The sequence below is a fragment of the Myiozetetes cayanensis genome, unplaced genomic scaffold (assembly GCF_022539395.1).
Source record: "Myiozetetes cayanensis isolate MyiCay16 unplaced genomic scaffold, myiCay2020 scf12, whole genome shotgun sequence".
Taxonomy (NCBI): Eukaryota; Metazoa; Chordata; class Aves; order Passeriformes; family Tyrannidae; genus Myiozetetes; species Myiozetetes cayanensis.
Genome location: NW_026086826.1, coordinates 15,548,273 through 15,562,517, shown reverse-complemented (window position 1 = coordinate 15,562,517; position 14,245 = coordinate 15,548,273). Strand labels below are relative to the sequence as shown.

Here is a 14,245-nt window from a genome sequence, read left to right as displayed (position 1 = left end):
TCTGCCTACAACCAAATTCATGCACAGAATCATTAATACAAAGAAGCTCTACTTTTAGGGAAGTCTTTACTTGCCAGAGCAGTGACCTATCCCGACCAGTTTCCTGGCTCCAGTGCTGTGCTGGGCTGAGTCGCTGGTTACATGGCGTGCTCCCCTGGCTGACATCCTGCTAAGAGATAACAGACTGTCACTGGTGGTCCCCTTTGCATCATGCTTTGGGCTTGGATGTTTCAAAGAGGATTCAAGTCTTGCACTGTCATTAGACCTCAGCTTGGAAAGTTTTTCCGTAGTTCCCCCCCATGAAATTCCACTGCTGAATTACCCACCTTTTTGTCCACTGTCTTTAAACAGTTAGTTGCAGATCTTTTACTGCTAGCAAACCTGTGTCCATAAATCATGTTCCAAAAAGCACAAACAGCACATTCTTAATGAAAATATCCTTTTACACATCTAAATGATAAAGTAAATGTTTGAGAAAGTGGTCCCTATGTTTTTTTATGGTATTTTAAAACAGTCATCTCAAAATAAACAAAAAGAAATGTTTTTTAATCATCTGGAATTTTTAATTTCCTATTTTGCATGGGAACCTGAGTAATCAGACATATGGTATGCTTGTTAACTGGGAGAGGGTCAGGATTAGAATAGATTCTCAAAATTAGAAAGCACTAAAATATAGCAGCAGTCTTGGCTGCCTAAACTTAAACAATGTTTTGTGCTAATTGCTGGAACAGATCAACACTGAAAAAACCCCACACATCTAAATGATTCTCTGAAATGTGCTGCTTGGCAGGGGAGAGGAAGCCTCAGGGGGATGGGGACGAGCTAGTCCATAATGTACCTGCAAAGGGGATGATCTGATGCAGACACAGCTGATAAGGTGCAAAAAGTGAAGTATTGTTTGGTGGCTTCTGTATGAGCTCAGTAGCTTTAAGAGTTGTAGGACTCCTAACACAGAAGAGTTGGTCAGATAAAAGTAATACTATTTTTGGATTTATAGTGCTAAGCATCACTGAACCAGCCAGCAGTAAAAGCATATCCTGGTGTAAGCTTTCCTGCCCGCTGTGCAAGCGCAGTTCATCGGCCGTACAGCTGCCATCGGTGCAGGCGTGGTGGCATGAACATAGTTTGGTACTGGTGTAGTGCTTTAGATCAGTGGGCTAATGGCAGGAGACAGCTCCCAATGTTTCCATGTGCCATTACACTGGGCCCACGCAGAGGGTGAATGGGTGCATGTTTTGCTGCTTATACACGACACAGATCCAGGCCAGCTGTACTTCCGGCAGCGGAAGTCGGCACGCATCCTGCACTGGGCTCATTCGTCACTTCATGTGGAATGTGTCTGACCCCACTGCGATTACATCTGCTATGTTCAGACTTGCCCCCATTTCAGTACACACAGGTAGAAGAGTTTTTTTCCTCTGATGTTTTTCAGTCATGTATTTGCACCTTGCACTTCACCGGGAAATCAATTTGAATCCAGCTACTGGAAAAACATCTCACCAAAAAAACCTTAGGGATAGTTTACAATTCCAGCTCTGGCTGGCTATTTCACACCTCTTCAGTGAGGGAACAACCCAAAAGACCACGTATCTCACTGCAGTGTTTGGGAAGACTGCTTGCAACAGTCGTTTGTGATTAGGGAGCGTAAATAACAGCAGTCTGTGGCCTGCACTAATTGCCAGTCCAATTATTCAGGCATCATACACATAGCACACACCTGATATTTTCGTTTTCACCTTCCCCTTTCCTAGGTTTCCACTGGTTGGCTCTCCACTGGGACTATATTAAATTCAGCTAGTTCAGTGATTCCACATTTAAAAGTCTCTGTCTTCTAGAAATGCTTTTGTATCCTGCAAGCTGTGGCTCTGAGCCATTCACACAGGTATAGAATGATAGTCTAAGTGCTCTAATCTTCCCTTCTCACAACTGTAGGTGTTTCTGGTGAATGTGATTTGCAGAGTTGTCCAAGCATTCCAGGCTGCATTGCCAGAAATTTCTATCAATATGAACAACTATCAGGCTAAAGTTTTTAGAAATAAGGCTGTGTATATTTCCATATACATACACATATGCTTACATACTATAACATGTCTGCATGCAGCTGAGATTACAGATAGCATTGTTTATTATGGCAAAACCTAAGGGGATGAAACAAGCTGTTTGGTCTAGCTGTTGGTTAAACTATGTGGTACATTGACTCTTCGTTCAAGAGGCTAAAGACTCTTGCTTACACTTGAGATATTTAAGACTAAACGATGCAGCAGAAAATTTCCCCTTTAGACTGGCTGATAATAATTGAAGAGACAGAACTGTGCATTTTTATATGCCTAGCTTCATCTGCTGTATTGCATTTTTAGAGCACTGTATGTGACAAACCTTCCAGGAATCCCAAACACAAATGGAAGTTCCACTGAATCACTTGAAGCAGCTGAAGGACACCATCAGTGAGGCCACACAGCTGCATGGAATGTGATGAATTTCCAGGAATAGGATTGTTTCCTGGAGATTATTGTGTAAAATACAAGTATAAAGAAGGAACAAAGGTAATGCTGGCAGTCTGGGCACCACTAGGCTATTTTAGTTTGTGAAAAGAAGAATGAAGAAAACAAGTCATGCTGTAAGACCTTTGCTAGGCTAACAGGAAGGCTACATGTCAAGAGCAAATCCTGAAACAAAGCAGTACAAAATTTTCTTAGCATAAAATAAAATTCTCCATGATTTTATCTTACAAAGCCAAATCCACTTTTAACTTGAATGCAGTGCTAATGAAGAGGTAAAGAGCTCCATGTCCATACTTTCATGTAGCAAGAATAAAGGAATGACTACGTAAAAGGCAATAATAATATAGAAAGAGGTGAACTCTGCAGTTTTGAGGGGAAAGGAGAGCATTGTATTTGGGAGCTCAAAAGCAATAGGAAACCTGACCATTATGTACATTAAGAAATCAGTGCTGCTGACTAGAACCTACTCTGGAGCAGAGGTTAAGCAGAGCACTTTCAAAGGAAAGTACTACATAGCATGTGCAAAAGTTTGACCTCTGCATGCAATGAAGGCCTTCTGCTCTTTTCTTTCAGAGAGCCTCTGCTCCAACACTCTGGAGGAAGACTTACTTAGAAATAAGTGGTTTCTTAGAGGTGCAAAATCTGGTATGGTTTCCATCGTGGATGTGTTTGCTTCTCAGCTTTATCAAGCAGAGCTCAGGTCCTGACACTGGCTGTTAGTGACTCAAGTCTGCACCTTCTAATAAGACATCAGGTCTCAAACTCAGGTGATATCATAGTTATCGTTCAGTGTCTGCATTCTTCCAATTTCAGGTGGTCTTTCTACCATATACAAAGATGCTTGAATAGAACACAAAAACTAGGAATAGCATTTCACAGAACAGGTTTTCAAATGCTTTCATATTTCTGCTAATTATTCATTTTTTAGTCCAGCAAAGAGAGAGAAGCAAAAATATGAAAAACCCACTTATATGCATCCAAGAATAAGCAACTAGACATGGTCAGCTTATCAAAATTTAAAGAACAGTGATATGATACTACAGTTACTTTTCACATCTACTTATTGCAAAGAACAGCCTGTATCCATACAGCTGAACTCCCTCATTGCCACCAACAGGGCTGGATCCAAACTGGAAACAGTCACTGGCCTCTGCCACTCTGAGCACTTGCAGGAAGGGTGCTGACCAGCCAACATGCAGCATCCACAGAGAGCAGGCTTGTGCCCAGCTCTCCACCCAGGGCCTGCTCAGCTTACCCGTACTGACATTTTCTGCACAGCTGCAGAAATATTTGCACACATGGCGGGGGAAGAAGGGAGGAGAGGGCAGCAGAGCCATCTCCCTCAGCAGTACCATCAGCTTGTGCCAGCTCACGCTATTTATGGAATTTCAGCTTAGCCCTGACAACAGTGCTGTATACCAGACAGACAGACCTCCTCCAGGCTTACACTGGGAAAGCAGGCAGCAATGTCAGCCTACAAAAAGCGATACACCAGCTTTGAACAGAACACAAGAACAGAACTGTTTTGCCCAGCACCTATATTTTGCCATTACCTTCACAACATCTCGGTGGTGTGGCCCCTACTCTCTGCATCACAGTATGACTGCCCCACACAAGGCACCATGGTGCAGAGATCCTGAGCTAGTCCAGATGAGCTGGGAGAGCTGCCTGGCACAGCCCACGGGCCTTAGCTTATAACCCAGAAGCAGTGAAGCTGCATTAGCTGAAAAGGACACAGCAATGCATGGCAGCTCAGCCAGAACAGAGTGCAGTCTGCATTCCCTCTCCTGGCGAGTATCTTGACAGCAGTTGAGAACTCCTACAGGGAAGAAAAAACAAAAACAACAACAAAAAAACCCCAAACAAACAAGAAAGAGAAGGTAAATTACTGTTTCGGTTTTTCTTCCAATCTAACTAATAAAACAGTACTACTGGCTCAAATTCTAGGAATTTGACAAGAACAGTATGTCATTATGAAGAACCAGAAAGACAGGAAATGATGAGGAACTTTCCAACAGAAGCAACAGCGAAAACCCTGACTAGTTAAAGCCTTGATGATTACACCCACCATCACCCAGGCAATCTTGTTCTGTGCCTTTGGATAGGTCCATCTTCCCTTCCTCTCTCCCATCTTCAATGTTCCTCTTAGACCTAGCAGATAAAGTTAAAAGCTGAAAGGAGATTTGGTGTATATACAGATGCACACTGGAAACTGATCCATGCTCTCACTGAAAGTGTTGCTTTCTTCACCTCTTTCAAAGGTTATTAAATGTGGAGTGGATGAATTAGCCCAGAGGATACTGTATTCATAGTCACAAATATGGTTTCTGCAAATTTCATAGGATGAAGAATACTTACATCATATTCCCACAGGAAATTAGGCAAAGAATAAACATTAAAGTAATGATGTGATACATCATTCTCCTAGTAATGTGCTGGTTGATTTCAAACAAATGTAACAAAAGAAGTATCAGATAAACAGAATTCCTTCAAGTTGCATGAAAAGAGGTAACTGGCTACCTAGGGGAAGAAGATAGTGATTGCAAATGTTCCAGCCAGGAGAAAGCCTCCAAGATTAAGTTAAAACAACAGAAAATCTGTAAAAGGGAGGTCACTTTTAAATACCCCAAGCATGAGGAAATCTTCAGGGACACTGATCTGCAGGCCAGGCTTCATTCCTTCAGCTGCTTATGAAATGTTGCAGTGTTAGGCTTTTCTTCCCTGGTTTCAGTTTTCTCAACTTCCAGTTATGAGACAGTTTGTTAGACACTTCAGATTGACTGTGTGCTTGTCCAAGCTAGAACCAGTAAAAATCATCCTCAAGTAGGAATGCAAAGATAATACCTGTGTGTCTTGAAAATCCTAGGAATCCCCAAGTGTTATGATACTGATGAAGCACATGTTGCACTGACAGGAGTCCCTGGCTGCACACATTAGCTGGAAGACCTACAGTGCTGACACATGGCAATGGCTCCAGAAAGTTTTATTGCTCTGCCCTCTTGGCTTTGCCACTGTTCCCCAAGGCATTCACCAAAAGCTACCTCAGGCACAGAAAGTCAAAGGCCTTCAGATTTTTTATTTTCTTGCTCCTGGTACCTTTAAAAAGCACACACTGAGAAAGTACTAACCCTTGTCTTTTATCTTCTGTCCTTCTAACCTTGGACAGTGGCAGGATCAGTAACATCCCATCAAAGTGTTTGCAGTCATGGTCTCCTACAAGCAAGAGACTATCCTATAATTATATGTGGTAGTTAGTGCTCCAGTAAAAGATGATGTTGACCTCTAGTGACTAGTCCAGGGATACCTGGTGGCATGATCACAGTGAAAGGTTTCTGTACACAGCTAGCCAAAAATGTCACTGAAGCTGGCACATGAGAAGTCACCCTCCTCATGGGGGTATGCAGTTACACATCCCTTTCATGGAACAGAAACACCCAGCTGAAACAAAGACCCCAAAAGGCTAAATTATGCATGCAGAGACATTTAAATAGAGGACAACTGCACAGTGACTGCAACCTCAAGAGAAAAAATGCACCCAGAGTAAAAGGACTGGACAAAGCAGCCCCTGTAGATAGACATCGTGGTATAATCTAGGAAAAAATCAGAGGGTGAGGAGTCAGGTAAGGAACGACCTGAGCTGGAAGCAATGAATTAAATAGATTTCTCAAAACACAGAAATGAAGCAAGAGGAGACAATTGTTGATTCATTGCAAATAAGTAAAACAGCAAAGGAACATCCTAAGCAACCCACTGTCTATTTCTTTGCTGACATAACCCAATAGAATCAATATTTTGCCAGATTATTAGTAATGGAAAATATTGTTAGACATTTAAATGCTTGCCATAAGCAAGTTATGCATTTGATTTTTAAATCTCATTCATTCTACATAATGAAAACATTTCTTCAATTATGTTTGAAAATCATGTAGAATATGTTATATTTCACAATCATAGAATAAAACCAGAAGACAATACATGATGCCTTAGGAAGTTACTCAGAACTTATGCACAGATCCAAAATAACAAGTGTTTTATTTTCCCACTTATTCAAAAGAAATTAAGAAAAACCTCTTCCCAGCAGAGCCACTCAAGATACCTGAAGAAACTAACAGATATTCAACAAAAGGTTAAACAACAAAACTGACTTGAGGATTGGAAGGAGAGTAAATTCCAGTCTAGTGACACAGCCCAAGCGATGTAGTGACTACAGTGCCCCATATGGAGATACCAGCAAAAGGGAAAGTAGGTGAGCAGAGCATGCTTCCAGGTAACTATTCTGACATGGACTGGAAATGGGAAGAAAATGAACAGAATTTCTATTTCCTCCGGAACTAAGCAATGGTAGCTCTTTCTCAGTGGAAAAGGACCTTTCTGATTTCCAAACTTTTTCCATTTAATACAACTTTTGCAATAGTAACATCCATCTTGATAACCCAGCTTACTTGTCAGCTTGGACCAACTAGCATCAGAACTGGGCAGACAACCCAGCAGCAAAAAGTAAGCTAAAAATGCACATTCTGCATTCAAATACATAAATTAAAGCAAGGAAATCACTTAGTGTTTTGCTGTTCGGGTAGTGCATTTGCTTTGCACACAGAAAAGATAAACCGGTACTGCTGCCCCCCATATGCTTTCCATTCCTGGTTTCCAGGGCATTGCTCCATACTGCATTGACTGGAACTCAAGTGTGTGTTTACAACCAAACTTCAAAGAGCTTAACTAATTTTTTGTATTTAATTCATTTAGACTTTTTTTTTTTTTTAAAGCTGTCTTTGCAAAGCAGATGTCGGTACCTGCAATCCTGGCACGGCACCCACCGAATCAGGCAATAGCGCCGTCAGGGGGAGATGGAGAGCACAACTGCCTGAGGCGGTGTGGAGCACAAGTAGGGTAACGTAGTAGAAATACCTTATGCAAGGTCTTGGAGCGTTTAAAAGCTGAAATAAATTGGCATGCCAATAGGAGATTAAAAAAAAAAATAAAACAAATGAAAAACAAAATACTGTGGAGCTTCACAAATGCTCGCTTTAGCTTCCTGGGTAATAGCTGATTATTTCTGAACACTTAGCTGGTAGCTTAATTTTTGAATCTTTAATTATCATACACACATACCTTTTATATTTGTGCAACTGTTTGTAAATGACTGCAGTAATTCCTCAGCACATGTTCTCTCTCTCTCACCTGGAGATGGTCTCAGGACACATTATCATTTTGGGAGGGAAAGGCAAAGACATGATTAGGCATATCCAAATGTGTCAGGTACCCAGCTGCACAGGACGCATTTTCCATGCCTCAATGGCAATCTGATTCAATATCAGTATATTCTGCTTATACCGCAAAACCTCTCTGATTTTTGGCATATTACTTTGCCTGAGGAAAAAAATCAGGTAAATGCTACTCCTTCCCCACTGACTTAGGGATGGAACTGTCAAAAAAGCCACTGACTTAACTCTATGAAGATGGCAAAAATACAGCTGCGAGCTAAATGAACACTAGGGATGCAAACAGAAATGTTCATAAGGAGAGAAACACAGACCTACAACCAAAGCTTTCCCTACCAAATAGTACTTTTTTCAGTACTCTTTGCTAGCTCAATTCTTTCAACAGACAGCAAGGACAGCCTCTAGAGTTACTGAGTTTGCCTCCAAATCAGTCTGTTTTTTACTCTGTGTTCTACAGTTGGCTGTGACTACTATTTAGGTCACATTTCTATCTATGAATGATCAAAAGTGGAACAGCCACTGAAATAAACAGCCCTATTGTGCCCCTCCCAGCTTACTGTCATGCCAGCACAAGCCTGAATTCTCCTACCACAGCAGGCTGTAATTTTATCATCAGCTGGACCCTAAGGGAGAGGCAGCAACCACAGTGATTTAGCATCTCCCTGACCTCAGTACAGGAACAGTAAGGAATGTTTACCTAGACACACAGGAAATAATTTTCACCGTATCTAGAAGCTTTAGGGGACTCCTTTGCCCTATGGAATTATTCCTACCATTAAAACTCACTTAAGGGTGAGCTGTTAATGAGAAAAGGCAGAACTGAAATCAACTGGCACAAAGTTAAAGAGAGAAAATTCTGAAAAATGTGGGATTTTGCAACTTAATGGAGCTCAAAGCCTTATGAACCATAGTAGACTTCTGCAGCACAGCTTTGTTATTTCCCTTTAAAAATCCTGCAACAAAACAGCAGCTTTTTTTAGGGGAAAAAAAAAATCCCAAAACTTGACTTGTATTCTCCTCCAGTTTTGTTTTGAGTGTGCTGGGTCATGGAGCAATATTCCAAGGGAAGTAAATGACTGAGATCGGAACTGATTAAGCCTGAAGTCTTAAAAGACAAGTTGTCATGCACTATTTGCTACTTCACTGCTGACTCAAGAACATTCAGCTCGTGTGCATATTCCACTCCCATCTGCCCACTGCTTCAGCTTCTCTCTGACAGTTGCGCATTTACAGCACAAACATCTTTGATATATTAAGAACGAAGTGCAGGGCAGCATAAAACATGCAGTGCTTTTCATCAAGATATCAGAAGTACTACTCTATTGACTATTAATCTTTATCTGTGAGCTTAACTTATTAAAAGACTCAATTTTAACATAATAAATAATGTAACTACGTATGGTGACCTCCTGCAATGTAGAATTTCAGTCTCTTTTGCCATGGAATATTAGGCTTTGTTTATGCTCCTGGATCTGTATGGATCTGTATAAATCTATGGCAATGAAAATCAATCTGTCTTTATAAGCTGCTAGCACTATTAAATGCAGAAAAACAGGCAGCTATAGTGAAAAGGAAGACTCAGTAAATTTAAAACTTTGTACTTAGAGTTTATCAGTTTCCTCTGAAGCAATGCAGGTAAGAATAGTTATCAGTTCAGACTATTCAGTGGATTTATTTCTCAAGCTAGCAAAACCACATACACTTGGCATAAAAACAGATTTAAATCAAATAAGATTCAGATGTACTTGCCTTTGACATTGTTGCTTGTGTCTAGCCATTTCTTAAACCAGAAAACTTGGCTTTTCACGCATATATTATGATTTACATCCACAGAAGAAAACAAATCTTTGTTTTACAAGATCCTTTTATCAATACATCTGTAAGAATAAAAGGGTTATTTGGAATGGTATGAAGACCCTTAACTCCCACTGGCTTTGGGTGGGATCCAAGCACATTCACTAAGCAGTTACTCAGAAACTCAGCACCTTACAGAATTGGTCCCTGCACAGCTCTCAAGTTACTTTACCAGGTTTCTTTAATGAGACAGACTGCTTTGAAGGAAAAATTAGCAGTACCTCTCATCAACCAGATTAAGGAACTGATTCAGGAGTGAAAATGGCTTGCTCTACAACAGTTGGACTGGCTCCTCCTCTAGCTTTTCTCCCCTCTGCAGTTTTTCATCTCCACTCCAGGAGTGGCTCTGTTGCTTTGACATAGCCACTTAACTTTGCCTACCTCATAAAAAGCAACACCAGCTTCGGGTTGCCTTAATGACACATACTGAAATACAACAGTTCAGCAACTGCTCCTGGAGAACCTGAGTCATCCCTAAGTAGCAGAAAACTCTCTGTGGAGCACAGAAACCGCTATCACTGCTCCATAATAGAGCACTAATCTAGATAAAACATAGGCAACCTGAGGAAAGCTGACAGTGTTAGAGATTAATGAGCCCACGTAGTCACCAGTTATCATGGGTTATGCATCATGGAACTCTGATTAGTTTCCCTTCTATTCCTAAATTTCCAGACAACCATCACAGCCACAGCAACTGAGCAGACCTGTTTTCTGATAACAAGACATGCTATTTATGTGCTCTTGAATTTTTTTAGATCTATCCTTACACTTCCTACTTATTCTTATTTTAGATAAATATATTTAGTATGGATCCTAAGCCTGTTTAACACCAGATCTGGATTCCATACCCACGTATGTGCATATATATAGCTATATACGTATATATTACAACCCATGTAAAGAAGTTATGGCCATTTGGTTGTAATAATGTACTACAATAAAAAAAAAAAACAAACCAAAACCACAGAGGCAGCCAAGGATAATTATTTTACAAGCAAATACAAAGTTACACCCTAAGCAGTCATAAGAGGAGAGACTGTTCTTTGTCCCATTCTCCTACTACTCTGGTACTTGTCAGACTGTATTGAACTAATTCAGCTTGTTAAACCAGCAGAAAACTAGTACACTAATGTTTTGCCAAGCTTTTGAGTCGAATCAGCTCAGCATAAGCTCCAGCAAAAGCCAAAACAATGGTTAGACCACAGGGCCAAGGCACAGGGGGCAGACGATTGGGACCTCCCCTATGATGATGAACACCTTTAGCTATAATGAACAACTTCACTCAAAAAAAACCCCACCAAACTGTTTCATGTACAATTTTATGGAGTTTTGCTACTGAGCAAGGCTGATTTAAAATGACGCATCAATTCACTATTTACTTGCAGGTAAGCTATGTTTTCAATGAAGAGGAGTGAGCCGTGTTCCTCCTTTTTCCCTTATATCAAGCCTGAACCCTGGCTCCAGAGATTTTCACGGTGCACTGCCAATGAGATTGCAGTGACTGGCTTTTCCACATACCTCCTGCTACAGTTTTCATCCTTTCACACTTTTTAAATAATAATCACATTAGTTGCTTTGCAGTGTCTTTTGACAAGAGTGTTGGTTCCACAATGCATAGGTATGCAAGTAGAGGGAGCAGAAAAGAAGTAACTTCTATTCAGTGTTTTATAATTAAGATTTATAAATAGTAGTGGTAAATTTAGAATTAGCATTTCTATAACAGCAAATAATAAATGTACCCGTTTAACAGCAGGCCCACAAGCACTACAGACTAACCCCTCACTGTGTTAAGCGCCATGCTGTCACAGCTGCCTACTAGCATGTAATACTCCCAACAGCCTTGCTGGGCTAAGTACTAATAATGATCTTTTAGATCTCTCCTGTCACTTTGAGTAATTATTTCTTTCCCTCAGTCTGCAGGTAGACCCATTTTCATCCTCTATTTTCCACCCCTCCATGTGTTAACGGCATATGGCTTGCATACCTATACCACCTGAAAGCCTTTTAGCCGGCTCCTGCCAAGCAGAGAGCGCACTTGTACAAAATAATAGTTGATTATAGTTATTAGAAGCTGGACAACAAGAGGATGGATATTCACATAAATGGGTAACATAAAGAAGCAACAAAAACAGATGTAATGGTTCATTTACTAAACACACTAGATGGAGTTAATGCCTGAACCCTTTCAGATGCCAATCCAGCCCCAGAGTGGGTTGCTACTCTCCCCTCCTATGTGTCCTAGCAATGGAGGAGACTGGCATAAACTCTTCATGTACTACCAGGATGGAGACTTCTCCAAACACAGGAATTCCTAAGAGATTGATGTGTCCTGCAATATATAGGAGTGTAGTATCACTTCTTGCTTCTTCCTACATTACCTGTCAGCTCCATCATGACAGCAAGTGAACTGCAGTCTCTGCATTCCCTCTGGGAAATGCATCACCATGCTTGAACATTTAAGGGCAAGGCCAAATGAAGCATGAGAGCTCAATTAATTCCTGATCTCCAGAAATACCTAAAGTTCTGCAAAATCCTTACTAGAAACAATCCATAGGATGACATGCACTGCCTCCTGCTTTCAGGATTTGCTCCCATACACATTTGTGATTTACTACAACAGCATTATTTATGGCATTTTAGCCACATGATAGCTGTATGTGCCAAGCTGGGAAGAGAATCGTTGCTAACCCACTTCTCCCAGTACAATTCCAGGCTGCATTTGATACTTACCCAGCTCACAAAAATTAGAGTGGGAGACTTGGAAAAGGTTCTGTAACAATAATTAAGATGGAAGCTTAGTTCTAATTCTAAGTCAACAAAGGAACTTCTCTCCTAGTCCAGAATACAAAAACTGTTTTGACACGGAGCATAATATTTATTTCCCACTGCTGTTCGTTATCTTCACACTTTCCTGTGGAAGACAGACCTGCTTGCACATAGGTACAGACAGCTGCCAGCAGACTTCTGAGCTTTGCATTAAATGCAATGTCTCATATGTAAAATAAAGAACAGTTCATAGAATTGTAATGCAAAAAAAAATTTAATTTTTACACAAAATGTTCATGATACGGAAGGTCACAATACAAAGTTCATAAACACAATACAACACAAACAAGTTGAAAAGCCTTTTTTGATTGAAAGTGATTTTTAATACAAAGACTAGATGCCAACAATACTTATTGTACAAGGTTTGACAATGGATTTATATATTGATTCCCTGAAAATCCCCTCATTTTGAAGAAATTTTGAATATTAAGGTAATGCCTGAAATGGATTAAAGAAATTAAGAGTTACATTTGTCTCCACCCTCAATTCTAAGCACTTGGACTGGGTTTTGCAGTACAAAATGGATAGTAAAGGCACACTGTGGTTTGAAAGCAAGGCTAGAGATGATAGCCTTTACACTTTCTGCTTTTGTCTGGTTGTGTTATAAACACTCAAACATGCAGCGAAAATAATGTAACCCTCTTGAGGGGGTACAGAGTGAACCAATATTAAAGTCTGCAAAAAATGTAACCCATTTAACCTATACAGCACTATTACTATTCTTATGCATTTCTGAGCATTTCCTCAAATTCTCTGAGGTTACACATTTTAGAAATTAAGTACCTTTCTCCAAGTTATTTCACTCCTGACAGAACTACTGTAAAATGCATGTTTAAGATCATTATTTGCCTTCATCAGTTTGGGTGATTATGGAAAAGGACAGATGCACTGCTAAAAAGTTGAAGCTATTAGCCAAGTCAGTTACTTGCTTGTTTAACATTTTCAATACAGATTTCCTATTTAGAAAAAAAGCTTTAAAGAAAATGCTTGCTTAATCTTTTAAAAATTACTAGACTGCAAGTCATGCATGTCAAATTCTGGCATAAAGTGTTCTTTAATGTTAAGTTATAAAGTCCAGACAGGCCTATTGCAATTATTAACACAAGTCTTGCCACAGGGCTGTAAATCAATGCACTCTGGCTTAATCACAACTACCACAACTAGCTCTGTTGGTGAACCACGTAAATTCCTATGGGACTATTATACAACTCAAAATTTGTTGACAGAGTTTGGAGGAGTTATAAACAGACACTATGAAAAACTGTTCCAGCAGCACTGGTCTGCACATAAACAAAATGAAACAGTTCACACCAAACACTTCTACAACTACATAGAAAATAATAGTTTTACCACATTTTGGTTCCCTGAGAAGAAAAGTGCTCTAACTACAAAGGTCTTTGGAATGCCATCAGTACACCTCTTGCACTGCTCTTGCAGAGACATCACCTACTTCCACGTTGATCAGGCTTGTTTGGGGATTTTCATTCAAAATAAACCTTACACTCCACAAAACTGGCAGTGGAATGGGAGCAAGAGATGACTAAAAACAGTCTAGTACTAAAACTGGTTTTATCTGTGATGATTTGTTATTACAAACTGGAATGCATAGTTAGCACACTCATGAACACAAAGTCATTAAGAGCACAGATTGCATCATCTGTTTAACCCATAATTGAGATTTTGTATTATTTTAAAGTCTTCAACAAAAAAAGTTTTCAAATATGTTTTTGGAGAGCATGTTATTTTTTTCCCCCAGGGGCATAACTTACGTTTATAGTGAACATGATAAACATCATGAGAATTAAGACTTCAAATGCAATAAAACAGCGCACAGCAGAAGAA

The 14,245-nt window shown here is 40.0% G+C and overlaps 1 protein-coding gene across 1 annotated transcript in view; it reads right to left on the bottom strand.

Moving 5' to 3' along the window:
• The window catches only part of LRRC8C (leucine rich repeat containing 8 VRAC subunit C), a 35,345-nt gene extending 27,673 nt beyond the window's left edge, over positions 1–7,672 (bottom strand). Inside the window, exon 1 of the mRNA XM_050306349.1 lies at positions 7,614–7,672. The gene's annotated coding sequence lies outside the window, so the exon portion shown is untranslated. The remainder of the gene's footprint in view (positions 1–7,613) is intronic.
• Positions 7,673–14,245: the final 6,573 nt, after the last annotated feature.